The following is a 6,004-nucleotide window of genomic DNA, read 5'->3' as shown; positions in this document are numbered from 1 at the left end:
ACAATTACAATAGGCCTTCGCAGCGCTTTGCTGCTCGGGCCTAATAAATCCTTCACCAGGTGCTGGGTTGGATGGGCGTTGGTAATACTATCCATTGTTGTGGAGTCTTCAAACCACAAACCAGAATAAGAGCAACTATTTTATTCAGTCCAGGTAGAACAAACACCTTCAAAATGGCAAATAACCTATCTAAGTTAGCATATTAACTTATTTCAAATTTATGAAGTCAAAACCCATTAGCTCCATGAAAGTGTGGCGTGTTGACAAAGAACTGAGTTGTTTTGACTCTAAAAGAAGGAACATGAAGTACCAGTCTGTGCAGAGGTGCAGTGGAAGGGCTATCCAGTAAGACTCCCCAGAGGTTGCTCATTTGAGCTGGAATTTGAGCAGAACAAAAGCCTGCCTGACCCTGACCAGACCCCACATCAGAAATCACAGAAACTGTCCACTGTGGACTTCTGCTCGACTGCCCACTCAGTGCGGAGCAACATCTCCCCCATGTAAGAACCTAGCAGATGTGATTCATGTTTTCATTCATACTTTTAATCCAACGTAAGCTCCTTCTGTTCTTTTCCTTCTCTTCTTCCATATGCTTTGACTGCAGAGGATTTTGATTCCTAAACCGGACCCCTATAGCTCAGCCTTCAGCAGTCACATGACAAAGATCCAGACTGGTGCAGTTCAGCACTGACTGTGTGCAGCTTCAGAGAGCTTCATGAAGTCACTGTCTCGGTTCACATCTCAGCTCTGCTGCATCTTCTAACGTCTCGCTAAGACTGACTTTGAACCTCCAAACACGGTAAGTTGTGTCTTGTTTGATTAATTCAATTACCTTTTTTTTTTTTCAAAACAGTTCCGTGTTGTTTTGTGCTATTGTGGGAAATCCTAGAATGAAAAATATTCTTAGTCTTGCTGTCTTGAACTGTAGAACAACAGAACAGAATACTTCATTTCTAACAAGCAAACAAAGCTGTAAAGTAGGTTCTACTCTTCAGTAACTACACTCATTCTGTTTTTCTTTAAATGTTTCATGTCTTTTGGAAACTTTTATGCATGAAAAAAGTGAAGCAATCTGATTTTCACTGACTGAAATTGTTTATTTTCATGGTGATAACTCTGTTTCAGGAGTCAAACCAAGAGAGAATCTTAAATAGGCCTGTGAACGAAGCCTAAAAAGAGCATCAACTTAATAAACTTAGAATCATTTTCTTCTCACGTCTTGAATGCCATTCTGGAAAAAGGAAAATCTTGAGATAGGTACTAATCTTAAAAAAAAAAAAAAAAAAAAAACTTTAAATAGAATCAAAATGTTGATTATTTGTGTGAGAAAATTTGGGATTTTGGTAACTCACAATCACCTCTGGGTCAGGGGTTCACTGTTTTAACAACTTTTAGTTTTTATTTTATCGTAAGTCCAGGTTTGAGTATTGAAATGTTTCTGTTTAAAATTAAATGCACAAGAAATCTTTAACTGAAGACTTGTTTGCTCAAGTAAAATAAACCTGACAGACGGGCCTTGATGTAATTGCTCAGTCTATAATTAATTAAACAGATCAACTAACATTTTTAGGAGATCCAAAACAGAAAAAAATTAATTCATTAGAATCTAGCATTCCATAAAGGAATGCATATCACCCACAGCCCTTCATGATAAAGTTTTAAACCAGGGTAATCTTGTGTTGACAAATCATGATCTGACTAAAACGTGCTTGACTCAACGTGCAGGAAGATGAGGAGACTCCGATAAAAATAAGTAAAAGGTTTATTACAGAATTAACAAAACAAAATGCTGACGGGGCAGCTCTTACTTTAAAGGAGGACACGAAGGGGAGACGGATCACAAAGCCTTGGGAAGGACAATCCAGAGACAAAGACATAACACCAAGGGGCTGAATATATACAGACACGGACAAGGTGAAATGACAGGCACCTGCAGTGATTAGAATATGACACAGGTGCGACAGTGCTGGAACACAGGGAGGAGAGAGGCTGAGGGGTGACAGGCAAACATGAAGAAAACACAACGTGTAGGACCAGACCCCAGAACCAGATGGAGTTGTAGCCATTTTGGTCAAACCTTGTAAATAACATTTATCACAATCTGATTGTTAGTTCTTGCTGTGAATGACTTTCAGCTACTACACATCCAATTTTAGCTTGATGTATGTACTGTGTGTAAATATGACTTAGTCATTTTAGTGTTTTCTATGGTGAGTTAGTTCTGGTAGCCATCTTGAATTGAGTTGTATCCAAATGTTGTTCAGTTCAAGACGACAGCTAATGATTCTTTCCTAAAAGTTTCAATATATTCCATGCAGAATTTCATAAAATATTTCGCTAACAGTCGAACTTGGTGGGAGACGGCGACGAAGTGAAGATTCAAAACGTCTGCTGGCTTGCTTCATTAGATAAATAGCTTTTACTAATTGGCTTGTGTGTGTATGTGAATTAGGGATGCACAATATTATCGGCATGGTATCGGTCGATATTAGCGTTAAAGTTCAATATCGGACATCGGCCATTCCATTAAAATAACTCACCGATATAAAAGACGCTGATTTTGTATGACAACCCAGTGACAAGGAGCGCCAGCACAACGTGATAATGTCACGCGCCTACCTGATCTCACGACCGAAAGGAAAATAAAAAATGTCAGCAGTGTGGAAGTTTTTTTTCATTGAGGATATTGGATTCTGTAGATTTATGGACTACGGTGAGCCTCGCTACATCGTCCCCAGTCGGAGCTATTTTCCCAACGTAACGTTACCCGAGTTACAAGCCGTCTTTTCCAACGTCGTTGAGAAGCTAATAGCCGATAGCACGACTTGTTGGGTGAATTTTACCACAGACATTTGGACGTCGTGTTAGCCTCGTTAGCATGATTAAGTCCTACAGCACAATGGATAGACAAAAACTTTGAACTTAAAAAGTCTGTCCTTCATGCACAGGAGTGCAGAGGATCCCACACTGCAGCTAGGAACCTAGAACAAGCCTCCACAAGTGAGACAGCATCACAGGTGACTAATGCTAATAAATAACATTTAACACTTTTCATTTAATATAAGTTGAAGTGCTCTGCATATCATATGGCTGTTACTGAATATATGTCACCAGCTCTTACAGCTGTTGCACAATTTTTGTAGCAAATAAGCCTAAATAAGAGGAATATGTTCTGACAAATTATATAAAAAATATCGGTATCGGTTATTGGCCAAATAAGTTTTAACATATCTGTTAGGATTTGTGTCAGGAGCGAACCCAGAGTGCAGAACAGGGACTCAACTCGGCAGAAATACAAAAAATAGGCTTTTAATGAGAAATTAAAGTACAAAATAACAGGCTGACGAGGCAGCAAAACTTACATGGACATAGGAAGGAGGCACGGGGAACTCAGGAGACACGAGAGACACGGGGAACTCGAGGAACCAGGAAGACTCAGGGAAAGACTCAGGAGACCCAAGGAAGAGTACCCAATGAAGACGACCCGACGAAGAACAAGACAGAATAGGGCGGCTTAAATACAGGGACAAGATGAGACGTGATAACAAACAGCTGGGACGAGACACAGGTGGCACTAATGAGGGAGCACGAGGGAAACAGACACAAACCGGGCCACAGAAAAGTACCATCCTTACAATATCGGCATATCGGCCAAAAATCCAACATCGTGCGTCTCTAATGTGAATGTTTCTGTTCAGTGCCCTGAGACAACTTCTGTTGTGATTTGGCGCTATATAAATTAACTAAACTGAATTGAATTTAACTTGACTGCAAACAGTTAATAGCAAACTTTAAAGAAAAGCTCATGCACAATCCATTAATGCTCAGATTATGTGCTATGTTTTACTCCCAGCTACCACCACACCACGTTTTTGCTAATGAGTTGTAAAACTGACCATGTTGGAGACACAGTTGTCTTTTTAAAATCAGTTTTCATGGCAGACAATTTGAATTCAGTTGCCCTAAAAAAAATCACTTGAAAATGTACATCTCATGGTTACATTTTGCAGTTTCATTCAAATTTGTCCAATGTTTTGAGAGATTATTTGCTAAAAGACAAACACACACAGACAAAAACATCTCCTTCTCTTCGCTTTTCGGTACTTGGCATTAAAACTGAGAAGCAGCTCACCATTTCTCTGCTGCCTGTGTTTTTAAGGGGAGGTCTGTGATGTGGCTGGGGAGGGGAGTGGAAATGAGAAAAGGTGGAGCTCCTTTCATTGAGCTCCCTCCTCTCTCACTCCTCTTCCTACACAGGACTGAGAGCACATGGCTGCCTGGTTTAGAGGCCACCTCTAACAGAAACATGATGCATCATGGTGCTGAGCACATGTGCGCCTGTGCAGTCCCTCTCCTCACAAGACACGGAAGTAGTGTGAGATTTGTCAGAGGACTCCTGTGTGTGGGAAATGTAGGGAGGGTAAGAGGGGAGGGTACCAACACAAATGTGTGTTAGTAAAGAAACAATGATGATGATGATGGGGTGAAGGTTTTATTAGAGGAGAGAGATGAGAAGAGAGCTGTTTCTCTGGTTCGGAACAAGGTAAGAGACCTGATTCTGCTTCAAGATAAGAACACAACACCGAGGAGTGGGAGAAGCTACTGGACTGGTTATTCTGGAGCCTAAAGTCTTTCAGTACCTCTGCTCTGAGGCAATAATACATGAGTTGGGTTTATTATAGCTCATAGCAGGATGGGCGTGTAATAATTTAGTAATACAGACTATAGTCCAAAGGACCAGGAAGTTAAAGCAGCATTTCTTTCCTCTTTCTGATCAACGCTCCCGTACGCCACAGACTTTAGAATTTTTAGTTTTTCTCACGACCTTCTAAAATAATCAGCCCTCTTTTGTAAACATATCTATTAATATTTCTTTCACATGTTATTAGCATTTTTTCTTCAGAGTAAGACTTCTCCTTGCCCATAATCTATCTTAACATTCATAATTATTTCATATTTATGTTTGTGTCATGTCACATGCTGCTTTTTATGGGAGCAGTGGCTCAGTGGGTGAAAGGTCAAGCATCCACAGGCAGTGAAGATGACAGGTACAGACAGAGAAATACAAAGATCAGGCGCGTACGTTATACTATCAAGGAAATGTGATTTTACAATACAGTAATATAAACTTCACTTAAGATATTCCTACTCAAATATGCTGGTTTCCTTTGTTGTTTATATGTATTAATCAAAATTATTCTTAACCATTGCTGTAAAGGATGTAAAGGAATCATTGTGATTTTTATATCTTTAAAATATAAGTTTAAACAATCATTTAATTATCTGACGGCATAGGCTGGTCTTAAATAACTTGAAAAAAGGCAATATTTGCAGTGGGTTATTTAAGTAAAATTTTAAAAAGCAAAACTTTAAATTGGATTATGTTCAAGTTAAATAGATGTCAGGCACCCAACAAATTCAGCCACACTTTTTCATGTAAACAAAACAAACCCACAACATTTTCCAGGAACTTCAGACTAAAACAGTAACTTTAACAACTATGAAGTATGTTCTCAACATTTTGGGTCCCTGCTTGGTTTTGTGATGAAAAAGTCCCTAAACTTGAATTATTTAGTGTTTAAAACTTTCCCCACACAGAAAGAACTTTGCCCTGTTGAAAGAGAATGAAAAAGGAGAGAGGGCTCAACACAAAATACAGAATATTTGATAAAGTGAAGCTCCATTTTCAGGTGTTTTCAGTCAGGTGGACTGCTGCATTTTTCATGGATTATTTTCTGCTTGTTGCTAAATTTACATTGTCCTGTTCTAAAACAAAACATACCAAACAACAGAGCAGCTAACTTCAATGTTCATTTGAATTATCTATCACACAGCTGAGCTCACAGTCAAGAATCTTCAAAAACTGTCTCAGTAAATGGGTAGGATTAGGAGTTACATAGTTACAGTTTATATATGTGACTGGATTGGACATCACAAAATACCTATTGATTTGGACCAGTAGTAGTAGAAGTCATAGTAGTAGTAGTAGTAGTAGTAGTAGTAG

At 39.0% G+C, this 6,004-nt stretch overlaps 2 protein-coding genes across 2 annotated transcripts in view; one reads left to right on the top strand and one right to left on the bottom strand.

The window, feature by feature from the left end:
- Window positions 1–6,004, bottom strand: part of LOC119409551 (nuclear factor of activated T-cells, cytoplasmic 1) — a 160,398-nt gene that overhangs the window by 5,736 nt on the left and 148,658 nt on the right. The window lies entirely within an intron of this gene.
- The window catches only part of zgc:91890 (solute carrier family 52, riboflavin transporter, member 3-B), a 5,262-nt gene continuing 3,794 nt past the window's right edge, over window positions 4,537–6,004 (top strand). Inside the window, exon 1 of the mRNA XM_037676450.1 lies at window positions 4,537–4,543. The gene's annotated coding sequence lies outside the window, so the exon portion shown is untranslated. The remainder of the gene's footprint in view (window positions 4,544–6,004) is intronic.

This window comes from Nematolebias whitei, chromosome 5 (assembly GCF_014905685.2).
Source record: "Nematolebias whitei isolate Nwh7 chromosome 5, NemWhi1, whole genome shotgun sequence".
Taxonomy (NCBI): domain Eukaryota; kingdom Metazoa; phylum Chordata; class Actinopteri; order Cyprinodontiformes; family Rivulidae; genus Nematolebias; species Nematolebias whitei.
The sequence above is the reverse complement of the archived record's forward strand: the minus strand, read 5'-3'. Positions and strand labels throughout refer to the sequence as shown.